Source organism: Neopelma chrysocephalum, unplaced genomic scaffold, assembly GCF_003984885.1.
Source record: "Neopelma chrysocephalum unplaced genomic scaffold, ASM398488v2 Primary Assembly neopelma1_96657, whole genome shotgun sequence".
NCBI classification, from domain to species: domain Eukaryota; kingdom Metazoa; phylum Chordata; class Aves; order Passeriformes; family Pipridae; genus Neopelma; species Neopelma chrysocephalum.
Genome location: NW_020925302.1, coordinates 874594 through 890409, shown reverse-complemented (window position 1 = coordinate 890409; position 15816 = coordinate 874594).

The following is a 15816-nucleotide window of genomic DNA, read 5'->3' as shown; positions in this document are numbered from 1 at the left end:
GTAATATCTGTCCAAGCAATTTTCTCCATTTCTGAATTAGACATAGCACAAGCTTTATAGCACGGACTTTATAGACAGGCTCGTAGACTCATAGCACAGCTGTAGCTGAAGTCAGATCCTGGGAAAAAACAATGCTACAGTTGGAGGGGCCTACAAGAAAAACCTCACAACCAAACCTTCAGAGAATCAGAAGTAATGACTGCACAGAAAAGGTCTTGCTGGGTTTATTTATCTCAGAGCCTGTTTACAAGACTTATTTGGAGAATATTTTGCATAAAACATGGTGTTTCCTACCATCAATTTACACTGTTTACAAACATAAGGAATCATCGACAGTGCTGAGCTAATACAATCAGTAGGCCTTCTAATGGGTCCAGACTGAAATTTGGGCAAGGCCTAAGCAATACAGCAGCTTCTCATTGGCCTCTACTGCAGGGGTGTGCTTCATGCAGGCTTTGGAATAAACCTCCAACCTCTACATGCACCAGATTCATCCTCCAATCCTAAGGAATTAAGAAAGGAGACAAGAGTTGAACTTAGTAAACAAAAACTTCAATGTGTATGATGACAGCTACTCATACTTTCAGAAAATTTCTTGAGGAGGACTGGTCAGAACAAAAATGTATATGAAACTGGGAAAATTTGTGTCCTCTCCTTGAAGTACTCAGCAACTGGACATAAACCCTTAGACACTCAGAGTCCGGCTAACCAAAAAGACAAAGAGTGGGATACAGTTGTTTCCCAAAGGTATGGATCCTTTAAGTCAAATCTTCAGCTATGCACAAAGGGTTATCATAAAGTTATAGAGATTAGCAGGGTATTTGGTTTTTTACTTCATTTGTAATCTAATGTCTTATTCTTTTGACATTAGTATTTCAAATCATACACTTTTCAAGAGATAAAAATCAAATCATATAGGTAAATTATTGCATTAGGAGAAGTGAGGATATGTGAGAGAAACAGACCGGAAGACATCAGGTCAGTGCAGAAGGAGGGGCAGGAGGTGCTCCCAGTGCTGGGGCAGAGATTCCTTTGCAGCTCTTGGTGAAGTCTATGGTGATGCAGTTGTGCCCCTGCAGCCCATGGAGGTCCACAGGGGAGCTGAGATCCACCCGCAGCCCCTGGAAGATCCCACACTGGAGGAAGTGGATGCCTGAAGGAAGCTATGACCCAAGAGGAAATCTGTGCTGGAGCAGGCTCCAACCTCCTCCCCAATGCAAAATATTAACTTGATATAGAGATAATGAATAAAAATCAGACACAAATGGACACAAATATCTTTGAATACTGTTATTTTGGATCTCTTCTCAGATCTCTTCTAAGAGCATATTGTTGAATTTGAAGCAGTACTACCTGACCATCTATCATTTCATTTTTCATGGCTAGACTTCACAAATGAAGATTTGGGAAGGGCTCTACCCACATTTGCTACAAGCGCGCTGGTGGCTAAAAAGGCCAATACGAGACAGACCTAAGTCCAGTTGCAAAAGGCACAGCAGAAAGACTCCTTAGGTGGTATCAGCAAGACGCGATTCTTTCTTCGATGTCTTTTCTTCTCAAGAGTGATCCTGCGTGCATTCTCAAAGGAAGCAGCAGTGTTAAAGATAGTGTGTCTCTAGGCCTCCCAGTTGGAGGCCAGAGTAGACCAGTTATGGTGGTCAATATGGCCAAGGCTGAGATGTTGTTTCAGGGAGTCCTTGTATCTTCTTTTCGGGGCTCGTCTCTTGCGGCAGCCAGTGGCAAGTTCACCATAAAGCACGATCTTGGGGAGGTGGTGGTCCTTCATCCTTGAGACGTGTCCTGCCCAGCGCAGCTGTGTTCTCAGCAACATGGTCTCAATACTTGTAACTGCTGCTTGTTCAAGAACAGACATATTAGTCACGTAATCTGACCAGTGGATGTTTAGATTGTACGGAGGCAGCGTTGATGGAAGCATTCTAGGAGTCGCAGGTGGTGGTGGTAAATGACCCATGATTTGGATCCATATAAAAGAGTAGACAGCATTATGGCTCTGTAAACACTGATCTTGGTACTTTTCTTCAAGTGTTTATTTCGTCAAACTCTTTTATGGAGTTTTCTGAAAGCTCTATATGCCTTTACTAACCTGTTGTCTATCTCTCTGTCAATCTTACCATCCGAGGAGATGAGGCTACCTAGGTGATTAAACTGCTGGACTGATTTGAGCTCTGATTGGCCAATAGTGATATGGGGATGATGGAAGACTTCCTGAGGTGCAGGTTAATAGAGAACTTGTGTCTTCCTTAAGCTGACTTCCAGCCCAAAAAGCTCAGCAGCGTCTGCAAAGCAGGATGTTAAACACTGCAGAGCTAATTCTGTGTGGGCGACGAGGGCGGCGGTGGCAGCGTAAAGCAGCTCCCGCAGAAGATGATTTAAGGTCTTAGTGTGGGTCTTCAGTCGCCTTAGGTTGAATAGGCTTCCATCAGTACAATATCGAATGTAGATACCATCCTGATCATTGAGGTCTCCCGTGGCCCTTTGCAGCATCATACTGAAAAAGATTGTGAATAGGGTTGGTGCAAGAACACAACCTTGTTTCACACCATTGGTTATTAGAAAGAGCTCAGAAAGTGTGTTGCCATATCTGACTTGGCCACACTGATCCTCATGAAGTGAGATGATCATTTTAAGGAACTTGGGGGGACATCCTAAACGTTCCAAAATCTACCATAGACCTTTTCTGCTCACAGTATCGAAAGCCTAGGGCAGATCAACAAAGGTTACATAGAGACCTTTGTTCTGTTCCCTACACTTCTCTTGCAGTTGTCTGAGAACAAATACCATGTCAGTGGTACTCCTGTTGGCTCTCAAACCACACTGGCTTTCAGGTAGAATTTCTTCTGCTATAGCGGGTATTAGTCTGTTCAAAAGTATTCTTGCAAGGATTTTGCCAGCAATGGAGAGCAGAGTAATACCATGGTAATTTGAACAGTCTGATTTATCTCCTTTCTTCTTATACAAAGTGATGATGACTGATCACGAAGGTCAGATGGTAGTTCGCCTAGTTCCCAACAGTGCACCACAAACTCATGAAATTTAGCATGGAGTGCTTGGCCCCCGTGCTTCCAGACTTCAGGTGGAATTCCATCAACCCCAGCTGCCTTGCCAGTTTTCACCTGCTGTATGGCCTTAAGATTTTCTCCCAAAGTGGGGGCAATATCCAATTCATTCTTTACCGGTTGCTGTGTAATGCACTGAATTGCTGAGTCTTGAACTACACAGCTAGTACTGAAAAGAGTCTGAAAGTGTTCGGACCATCGATACAGAATGGAGGTTTTATCTGTCAGAAGCATTTGACCATCTGTGCTGAGTAGAGGGCTTTGGACCTGATATGTAGGCCCATACACATTCAAAGCCTCATAGAATCCTTTGTGATCACCCGTATCTGCGCATAAATTGAGTTTTTTCTGCTAGATTGATCCACCACTTGTTCTGGATGTCACGGAGTTTCTGTTGGAGCTTGCTGCATGCAAGACGAAAGGCTGCTTTTCTTACATGACAATATAGCTGAGCAAGGTGAGCTTGGTGAGCAGTTCTCTTCTTCCTCAACAATTCCTGGATCTCTTGATTGTTTTCATCAAACCAGTCTTTGTTCTTCTTGAAGGAGAACCCTAAGGATTCTTCAGAGGACTGCAGGATGCTATTTTTAATATGTTGCCAAAGTGTTTCAGGAGAGGGATCTATAGAATGATTTTCAAGCTAGTTTGAAGATTTGCCTGGAATGTGTCTCTCACTGTGGCTGTTTGAAGATTGTTAACCTGGAGTCTCCTCCTTGGGATACTGCCCCTTTTAGGTTTGAACTTAAGGTGGAAGTTAAGTTTACAACGCACAAGCCAATGGTCTGTTTGGCATTCAGCACCAGGCATCACACGGGTATGATGGACATCGCGAACATTACTCTGTCGCATCAAGACATAATCAATGAGGTGCCAATGCTTAGATCTAGATCATCCAGGTTGTCTTCAGACTATTTTTTTGCTGAAAGACAGTGCTAGTGATGGTGGGCTGTTGCTCCACATAGAATTCTAGCAGAAGGCATCCAGTATCGTTGCAGTTTCCAACGCCATGCTTTGCCTAAAACTCCTTTCCAGGCTTCAAAATTCTTTCCTACTCTGGCATTGAAATCACCAAGGATAATGATCTTATCATCTGTGGGAATCTGGGTAAAGCGTCACAGGCTGGTATAAAATTTATCTTTTTCAGCAAGGTCAGCTTGGAGAGTTGGGGCATATATACTAAAGAGGACAACATGTTGCTTGTTGTGTAGTGAAAGGCGTAAGGAGATAATGTGGACCTGACCATCCATACTGTATTAGAAATACTCAGGACTATGTTGCTAGATACAAATCTAAAGGGTTATTCAGTAGTAATGACCTCTTTTTTAAAAAAATGTATGGCTTTAATTGGTCTCCAGAGTTTAAGCTTTTGTTTACCATTCATCTCTCATCCTTCAAAAAAGGAATCCTATTTTATCTGATGTATTTACAATTCAGTGTCTAAATTTCTTGTGAGATACTATACAAATATATTCAAACAGTCTTAATATCTGCCTTAAGAGCCTGCAGCTCTACAATGAAGTTTCAAAATATGCATATCAACTTAAGAACAGAGATTGCTGACTGGTACAATAAAAGACATGAGATGTGAATGGCTCCCATATGTCTCATGGGTTCTAACCCTGAAACTCAGTAATCACATTTTAAAAGAAAATATTAGTAATCACTTTACTTCTGACTGGGGAAAAAAATGAGGTTAGTGTGGCTGATAACTCCTCATCACTATTGATTAGTGCCATATTCCAATCCAAACATGGATTGGAACACATACTTACCTGCTATTTGGAATTGCCTGCCAGGAGAATGAAGTTTGATCCTCTCTTTAAAAGAATTTCATTTCCTGGTACACATGACATCCTTTTCACTAGCCATATTTTCAAATGTTCCCTCAATGAGAAAGGCAGACAGCTACAAGCTTTATCTTTCTTATTTTGTGAATAAAATGCTGATTTTTTCATACACAGCTGACAACACCTGAAACTTCACAGGAGGCCTGCTCCTTTCATTCAGACTACTCTTGATCTGGAACTTAAGTTAGAGAAGCATTTAAGGTCTCAATAGAACTGTCAGGTGATTGTCATTTTTCTTTCTCTTGGATGTGAACATGGCCAAGGAATAAGAGAGCCCTGGAAAAGATGATTCCTAGACTTTGCACAGGAACTGGAAGGAACAGAAGCTTAGGACAAAGTTCTCTATGTCTTAAAGCTCTTCTAAACATTTGAATAACACTAGCAATTAATAAGTTGCATCTTACTGGGCAAATCCAAAGCATGTGACTGATACATTTGATGTCTGGCTGACATTCAGCAACATATTTAATCTTTCAGTAGCGGAACTGACATCACGTTCAGATTACAAATGGGTTAAACTCAGAGAAGGTGTGAATTAGAGGCCAAACCTGTGATCTCCCATGTCACATACACCAAGGTACCCACTGGTTATGACCTCAGGCACCTGTCCTTGAAGCCACAAGCCCCAGCATGCGGAATCTCAAAATTGGTCTTGCAAGTAAGCAGCACATAAGGCTATGTGGAAACTCAAGCACATTTGGTATTGTCAGCTCTCATGCCTCCTTCATTAGCTTGAAGTTTAATTATGTTTGCCTCTAGACTTTCTTATTCTCTCTAGAATGTTATGGTTACACCAGAATCTAAGCTTTCTTTTTAAAATGAAGTACTTTAGCTTCTGTTTTGAAGATGGAGTTTGGCAATATAACTTGTATGCCCATTTCAGGTTCAAAACACAGGAGGTAAAACAAAAGGCCCAGGCTTGGGTTAGTTTTTGTTGTGTGAGAGGGATAAACTCAAGAATTTTTGTGGTCCAACATATGTTTCAATATATTCAATTGGTATATTAAAGAATTCACTAGCTCTTCCTTGTTGAAAAGACTCATAAACATCCTCTTAGAAACAGATTTCATACAAAACTTTACAGAACGCATTCTATTTAGAACTGAATTCCAAACACACTATCTATAAACAGCTCTATAGAAAGTTTTATTTTTTAAGTTTATCTCATTGGTAATATAATTTCTAGTTCGCAATGCAGTATGGTCTTCCCATCATTCTGCCAGTATTGTCTCACAAAGAGTAGAGCCATTAAGTACTACTTAAAGGGTAGCAGAGACCTAACAGGACACAGACCCTTTTATCTTTGAGTCAACTTCAACAGGTAGTCCAGGAGATTAAAGGAACGATTGATCTGTGTTTATGAAGTGAGTTAAAAAAAAAGTACAGAGGAGTTGTCTGATGCCACCATGGGGAAGCATACTGAAGGCAAGCAATCTTCTCAGTCCAATTTTACCCAAACCAATGTCTGTTTTGTAACAATTACTGTCCTTTCTGATACTCTTAGCAGAAAGGTCAAGCTCAGGAAGATTAAACACATCTTTTTGGGATCTACTTGTTCTGGTCCTTAAGTCACTAACATGGACAGTCAATACCATTGATGGACTCCTATAAAAAACACGTAAAATGACAAGAAAGTCAGTAAAAAACCCCAAACACTAAAATCCAAATACATATTTGAAACTTAAGTAAATTCATCTAAAGGGGTTAATATAATTTGACAGTTTTTGTGCTGGCATGAATTCCTTTGTTTCTAGAACACTCAAACCCAGAGCCTTTTCATTGAACTGCAGACTGCATCAGATAATGTGATTCTTCAGGCTAGCATGTTAAATGTATTAATGTCTGGTAATTCAGCTATAAGTCAGCAGAGGGCATAAAGAAAGTCAGAAAGCTTTCAGTTGTAATCTAATCTGAAAATACCTTTCAATAATCCATTGTTTTAGCATAATTTTTTTTCACTATCAAAATTTGCCTTTTGTTACAGCTACAAACTACTGCTTCTAGGCATAAGAAAATGAATTTTATAAACATTAAATATAAATGTTATCAAACAGATATAAAGACATATTTTTTAAATACAAGTCTATGGTATATTCTTACAGCTGTTACCTTCCCAAAGCCTTTGTTATATGAATTTCCACAGAAAAGCACATGGGAAAATAACAAAACAAAGGCAGGTGTTTGCAGACTTACCCTTCTCAAGAAAGCCCAGTATGATTTATAAATGAAGTTTTGAATGTCACAGTACTGTCTTACAGTACGCACATTTGAAAACTAAGAGTCAGCATATGTAAAAAAAGTTACGTCTGAAGCAGTGAGTCTAATCTCATCTGTGCAGCTGAAAGCATGATTCAATGTTTAATTCAAAGGACTCACACAACTCAATGTACTGACCCTATTTTGACAAGAATCTTAGAAAAAGAGAAAAGACTCAATGTCTTTATCAAACAGTTTTGGCTGTAGCATGATTAGAAACTTCTAAGGTCATGGCCACTGCCTTCAGTAAGTTGTGCAAATTTTTTGAAACTGTAATTTTTGTCCTCACAACTGATAAATATAAGATAATAGAACCCAGAAAATTCAAGTGTGGTAAGGCTGAATGATCATTTGTCTGATTTTGACTGTCCGAACCAGCTGTATCAGAATCTGTTCCTGCACAGTACTGGAAACACTTATTAAGAGCTCAAGCAGCTCTGCACCTTGTGATATCACTAAGGCCATCAGAAATGTAAGCAATAGCTTTGGAGAGAGCTCATCATAAAGCTTTAAACTTTGCATTAGGGCCTCCCCAGTGGTCTCCAAAGTATGTATATGGTAAGGGGGAGTACACCCCAGGATGTGTGCAAAACAACCCACTGGGGTGCAGGAATATGGTTTTTAGCATTAACAAATAAAACAAAATGAAATGAAATAATTTTTTTTTTAAATAGTGTTTGTTTCATCTTTATCTCATACTGTTTTGATTTTTGAATATGCTTTATAATGTATATAATGCATTAATACAATAGTACCTGTATACAAATATATATGTCTATTAGGGGTGCATGCTCAAAAAGGTTTTACTAATAGAGGTGCATGATCAGAAACGTTTGGACATCACTGTTTTAGCCCTAGTACACTAATGATATCAGTAAATAAGAGCAGAGGATGTGCCATTGTTAGATGTAAATTCTTTTATCAGAATGAACTGATTTCCCCTGGACATAAAATAAAATACAGGAATTGGAAAAACAGAAGTAACATAGGATGTTTCCCCCCTTCCTCTCCTTTCCGTTTCCTTTTATTTTTCCATTTTCCTTCTTCCTGTCTTTCACTGTATTTGGCACTTCATCTATTAATTTCTCCGCTCCCATTAGGATTAATTACATTTTCCTTTCAAAAAATGTTTTATTTTATAAAGACAAAAACTCTTAACTCCTTTTATATTTTTCTTCTCACTTTTCCTTTTACTCATTTTGTTTAGTTCTGTCAAAATCTCTCACTACTCCCAGGATCTCCCCTTTTTCCATCTTATTCTGCTTGTTTTGCCCTCTTGTCCCTAACCATAAGCTCTTTTTATCTGAATTGCAGATCCATCTTTGGGCCTTCCCCAGGCCTATTTCCTATCCCCCAGCTGAACCTTAACCTTTTTTCTTTTCCCCCAGTGGAGCTGTGTATTTCCAACATCCTCTCTTTCCTGTTATTTTCTTTTCCCACAACGAGATGGAAGAGAAATACTCAGGAGTAGTGACATGCCTTTGTAGCGTTCTGTTTCCTCTGGCCTTCCAGCTACCCTTCCGCTTGGCAACAAACCTCCTCTTACGAAATCAGGAATAGCTGAACATTTGCTGCAGCAAGTCCCTTCCTGTCTGCGTTCCTCTGCACCACTGAAACGCAGAACATGGTATGCAGTCAGTGGAGCCTCCTCCACTTCTGGCAGCAGGTTGGAAGATTTCTGAGATGACGTACAGGCTTGTGAATCACTGAACTGGTACAGGGACAGCTAGACAAGAAGAGTGCAAGGGTGAAAAAAGGGAACAGGTAAGAGCCTGCAGGAAGAAATCAATGTGTCCATTCGAGAGCTGTAGCAAAGGAACAAGACAATCTAAACTCAAGGCAAGACTGGCCACATTTGCACATGGCAATTACTTTAATTCAAACACTGTAATAGCAGCAAACATTAGAATAAGTAATTTGGCAACATGCAACTTAAGAGCCTTTGAAGTCTGACATTATGTATTTAGTTGTTTCCTTGCTGCTGCACTTTTAAAAAAATTATTAACCTGTTTCAACACACACAATGGCATAAGAAATTATCAGATACAGTGAAGTGTAAACCAAAAAATAGTAAGGTAGATACTTAAGGCACTTAATTTTTTTTCCTCTTAGAAAAATTCCTGGAGTTAAAAGATCACTACAGGAACCATATGCACATTTGTGGTCAAAAATATCACATCAAAATATTACAGTACATATCAAATTACTTTACTAACATGTGAAAGATTACCATTGAATTAGTCCTCAAAATATTTGCTGATTCATAATTTCACTGCTTTAACTATACTAAAAAAATAATCTAAGTGCTTTGGAGAGAATGTCTTCCTTTTTTTGATATATTTTCTTCTATTAATGTATTTTTTTAATTATTCTATTGGAGAAACAGTGTGAGCACCTACATTCCATGAATGCAATCTCCTTTCCTACAGTAATGGTCTCAAAAGTCAATAAAAACATGTCTGTAGAAATATTGTTCCATAATATACAGCAACAGCTAAATTATATATTTATTCCCTATATATATCTATCTATATACAATATATACTGTGTCTCTATCAGATTATTTGAAATCATGTGCACATATTTTCAGTAATGCAGTTTCTTAGTGCACACTAAGTGTGCACTACTTTTCAAACATGACATAGCACAGGAAAACTAAATGATTAAGGAGAGGGAGCACTTGCTTTACAAATAAAAACTATGAAACCTGCTAGAGGGAAGTTGGGCAAGACAATGGCAGAATTGTTCACCAAATCCTGCAAACACAAAATGGAAGACAATCATTTAGCAGTGAAAATTTTGGGACATGGATTTAGAAGAGAAAAAGAAAGTACTTCTTTTAGATGAGTGATGACACTGTTGGATTTGTAGCCATGGAACAACAGTATCAAGAAGTTCAAAAAGAGAATAAATACAATCATCTGTAAAAGATATTAAATGGCATAGGTTTGGACATAGCCTTTAACATTTCTAGTTCTCTGATTTCAGCTGTTGGTGGAACATAAGAAAATCTGACAAGAGAGAGTACGCACATCTACAACCTCTTCCTAAGTCTCACCTCTGATTAGCAATGTTGCAGACAGAACACTGGGACATATGGACAATTTATTTGTCATGCTAAGGCACTTTTTAAGAGAATTTACTGCAAGAAAAGCATTTACTGTGCATTAGTTGCTAATCTGTTTGCATGTTCTAAGACGTGTAAATGTGATACGATTAAAAGAAAGAAGCATAAGGAATCATGCATTTATTGTGGGTAAGGTCACAGGGTTATTGCAGAAAAACCAGTATATAAGAAATCAATATGTTTGCTTAAGTAAAACCTTTATTGTGCACCTATATTCTGTTGCTCTACATGCAGTCCACACAGTGCAGAAAGCTGCAATGATATAAAATCTAGATGTGGAAAGAGATGTCTCTATGCTTCATGGAAGCTTAATGCAGTGGAACAGCTCCTATCATCATAACCAAAATAGTTCTTTAATTAGACTAATCATTCACTAATATTAAGAATCTAATTCTCGGCTATCATAAATGATCACAATTGACTAAAATGAAAGTATACAATTATTCAATAGCTATATATCTACAGAGTTATGATATGTTTGTATTTCAAAAACACTAATCAACTGCTTAAAAACACGCACCTTAGTGATTCCTGGTTATTTATACAATGAACAATTTTAAAACAATTTTACAATTGTTCACTGAAGTAATACCATGCTAATTACAATTCAGAACAAGTGATAAAGTTTAAATAAAAGAACAACAAAGTTACCATTAAACACACATTCTCATGGCCAAGTCCTCACATATCACACATAGAAAAAGACAGATGACTTGAATAGCTGTTGAACACTGATAAAGCAATAATCAGAAATGAGTCATAATTCTTTGTTCCCACATGAACACTATTGTTCATATGTGACTGTTTTTTGAAGTAGCTATTCCCCATCTACAGAATTCATAGAATTGTTAAGGTTGGAGAGATCTTTAAGGTCACCAAGTCCAACCACTATCCCATGTCCCTGAGCATTGTGTCTACTTGTCTTTTAAATACCTCCAGGGAAGGTGACTAAACCACTTCCCTGGGCAGCCTGTTCCAATCCTTGACAGTCCTTTTGGTGAAGAAATTTGTGTTAATACCCAATCCAAATGCTCCTGGGGCAACATGAGGCCATTTTCTCATCCTATCACTTGCTACTTGGGAGAAGAGACCGACCCATGTAAACAAACCTGTTTATGCAAACTTCAGTACAAAGCAAGCATAAATGTCACAGATCAGACACTCGTGGGAAAATACAATGTGATTTTGTAATTGATGAACAATGCCTTGCATTTCCTTACAGTTAGTAATTGAAAATCTAGCACAACAATGATGCATTGTAACAGCAATGTCTAAAATGATCATAGCTTAGATTTAATGTTTACCTTATCTGCATTATTCTGGAGTTGCCTTCAGGGCTGCATATTTGATTTGCATAATCAGATTTGCCAGTCTTTGTGGTTTTATCGTGCCTTATGATATCTCACGTCTCTGCAGAGCTCTAGTTACTGACAAGTGAATCTCAACTTTTCCTTGAAACAGAACCCTCTAGCCTTTGTGACTACAAACACATAAAATACAGCCTAGATATCATTCTAACTTTTAGAATTACTCCAATTCTTTTTGTTTAGGAATCATAAATTACATAATGTTAGGTCATCTATTAGACACCTGCTACAGCAGAACAGGAACTCATACATTTTCAAGACTGCTTTCTTTGCCTACTCTCCTGTTCTGGCTCCAAGCATATGGCTTGTGTTCCACCACCTGGGAGGCCACAAAACCTCTGACAGGTAGCAACTTTCATTCAGCCTTGTCCCTAACTATACAAAAGAGTTGGTCAAATACAAAATGAAGACGTAAACTATGTATTTACTTAGTGACATCTTGGGTAGTAGAAAGGTCTGAAAACCATAATTCCTTATCAGCACTTAGGCTTTATCACCCAGATCTTTTGTGAATGTGCTTCTAATGAATGAGAACATTGCCATCAACATAACAAAACAGCACTGTCCTGGCAAGCTGTTTTAAAGTAGCAACCACCACTGCTCTTTTAAAGCAGTGACCACACTGAATAGTGTGCAGCACCTACCACATGGACCTAGCAAACCTACTTTAAGAAATGTTTGGGGCAAAATCGCAATGCATCATATGTGCCTACATACCAATAATGCTCTGACAAAGCTGCTGGTGATTTTTAGTTCACACTCTCCTTGCTCTCCTTAGAACGGCTTACAACATTTACAGTGTACTTAGACTGTATGACCTTTAAGAGCTGATGACTTGCCCAATCAAGGATCTTAGCAATATTTAAGGCACTGGAGAAAGACTTGCACTGCTGTTATATTTCTTTGAACAACTAGATGAGTTGCTGATCAAATGACTTAAAACGCTGTTCTAGCTTAAGACTTATTTGGATCTTTGGCATAGTTCAGTTTTAGAATATAGTAAATCCACCATTTACCTGACTCCAGAAGAAAACTTGGGGCAAAAACTTTTGTGGTGTTGTGGTTTTGGAAGTCAAAAATGTCCCAGTGTGACAGCCTGATTATATTCATATGGATATGAATCCTCCTATGCTCTAGGAGACAGGGCACAGTTACCCATTTTTGATGCCTGCAGCTTCTAGCAAAACAAAAAGGTAAATTGACTATCTCATCTTCAATAACATCTCTTTCATGTCTTCTCTGCAGTGCTTGCTGAAAGTTAGAAAACTATTTGCCCTCTTGAAGCAACAAAATTTGAAAATGAAGCATTAAAATTACAACCATTTGTATGATGCCTCCTTTAACAACCACGAAACCTGTTATAGGCAACAAAACCCTTTTGAGGTTTTTTAATTATTTTGAAATACATCATTAGACTAAGACACCTTAATAATGCCTCTGTGAGAAAGTTGATGCTGGGATAATTTTTTATGGTTGGTCCTCCTTTGCTGGCAGGATAATCTGTTTTTAAGACCACTTTTTTTACACTGTCCTCTTTCTTAAAGCATTTTCCTTTGCTAGAATTTTACTTCCTTCCACAGAAAGAAAGAAGACACCTTAACTGAGGGGGAGGAAAAAACCAAAAGGAAGAAGGTACAGCATAGAATTTATTATCATCCTATCATAGAAATTCTTAATAGGGAAACGTTCCTTTGTATGGCTATTTTACAATTAATAATCTCACAACACAAATTGGTTAAGAAGTTCTATATGTCAAGAGTTCTAAGAGTTCTAATGAGTTCAAGAGTTCTAATGCTGCTATTTTAATTTGGTGCTACTTAAGCTGTATTGGTTTTCACACAAACTTTTAACAGTTGGAAAGAGTCAACTGCTATTTGAATTGTTTCAGTGACAGAGAGTAAGCCTGATGCACAGTTACTAGCTCATGACAAACTTCTCCATGAACAACTTCTCGTTTCTGTTTTACAGACACTATTCAAGTGAAGCAGAGCAAGCTTTATTATTCAGGTTTTTTGAAACAACCCAAAACAACCCTATCTCCATTCAGTCTCCTCTGCTGCTTGCCAAGCACATAGCATCATAGTAGTTGTGAATGCAACAGTCTCATCTTTGAGAATGTTTAAGGTATCTTCTTAGCACTTCTCTTTTCAGGATTGCATGCTTATACTTAGCATCTAGCTTTTCAACCTTCCATTTGTAGTACACTGTAGCAATGTGATCTCTGATGACACTATCTGTGGTATAAATTTTGGTATTAGTCTGACTCAGTAGCAGTGCATCAAACAGTGACGGCCTCATGATTAAGAGAAAAAGGGCTCTTCCCCTAGCAGTCCCCGTTGTTGCTTTCTGTTGCTTAAAAATGAAAGCATCAAAAGTAGAGAGCACCAAATGAATATAATTCTTGTAACTAAATCTCCACTTCTGAGCTGGTGCACAAATATGTGTAATACTAAATATCTAAATGGGACCCCTGGTGGCCTAGTAGTTAGCAAGCGGAACTCTCACCGCTGCGACCCAGGTTCGATTCCCAGTCCCCCGGGCAGATGGAGCTCGTCAGCCCTGTGAGGCCATCCATCTATGAGAAGGTCACTCTAAACAAACCTACGTCCTGAGGACCTCACTGCCATTGTCCAAGCTTGCTTGCCCCTGGCAGATGAACCTTAGGATTAAAGGGTGGGCTCAGTTCAGTGCATACTGTGTCTCACCTAAAAAATCCATTGCGCAGGCTGGAAAGGTAAAAGACCTTTCCCAAAATCTTTGTTCGCGAAGACTGGCCATTATTTATTATATTAAATATCTAAATGATTTGCATACTTCACAAAAAACACATAAAGGCAGAGGCTGAAAGGGATCCCTTGAGATCATCTACTCTGACTCTTGTGCTCAGAGTAGGGTCAGGTACTGCAGGTTTGTCTAGGGCTGTGCTCAGCTGAGTTCTAACTATCTGTAAAGATGAGACCTCCACAGTCAGTTCCAAAGTTTGATCTTCCTCACAGGAAAAAAAAAACAACAACTTGTTTTCTGATTCCAGATTAGATTTCCTGTATTTCAGTGCGTGTGATCACTGACTCTTGCCCTCTCAGTGACAAATATGGGGGAATGTCCAGCTCTTTCCACACCCTCCCTCACGCACAATATCCTGACAAACCTTTTCTTCTCTAGGATGAACACCCCCAGCTCTCTCAGCCTGCCTTACTCCAGTCCTTCAGCCATAGCTGTGACCCTGCACTGGACTTGCTTCAGTACATCCATATCTTCCTTACACTCAAGAGCCAATATCTACATTCAGCTCACATGTGTCTGTACTCAGAGTGCAGAGTTGAGGGGCAGGATATTTCCCGTGACCTGCCATCAAGTCTCTGCCTAACACAGCCCAAGACACTGTTGGTCACCTTTGCTGTAAGGCTGTATTGTTGGCTCATGGTCAGCTTGTGGTCCACTAGGGTCCACAACTCCTTTTCTGTAAAGTTTAGAACAGATCAGTTCCCTACTTACACACTATTTTCCTTACTTTTGACTTTAATATAATGACAATATCTACTGTATAGTGAGAAAAATTAGTATCTGTAGGACCTGGAATATTCCATAGGAGAGGTACCCTGCTGCCTAATGTCATCCAATTAAGAGCCCAAAAGTAAACATGCAATTTTTTTCCCCACTAAAAACAAACAAACAAACAAACAAAAAACCCAAAAAACCAAACCAAACCAACAAAAAAAACCACCCCCCAAAAAACTTGAAAAGGAAAGCAAGCTTTAAATCAGTCAATAAGGGTAGCTAACTGAACATACACTAGAATTCTCTGCTGCCACAAGCAGAGAGTAAAGAGAGAGAAGTTTTATGTAGCTGTGAATGTAACACAGCAAAACATGTGCAAAAGACCCCACTTTTAGACAGTAATCTCATATTTTGCATAAACAAAGTTGTTGTAAAGGTTGATTTGCCAAGGTTTCCAGAACTGAAGACAGTTTACTGTCAAATATTTCTCTTAAAGAAAGAAAACAGAAATGACACCATGAGGTTCACAAAATGCTCTTTTCTTTTTCCTTAAAATACAGACATTGTCTTGTTAATGAATGCTGAATCAATTCTTATTTATCATGAGACAATTGCATTTATAACACTAAACAACACCCATTGTC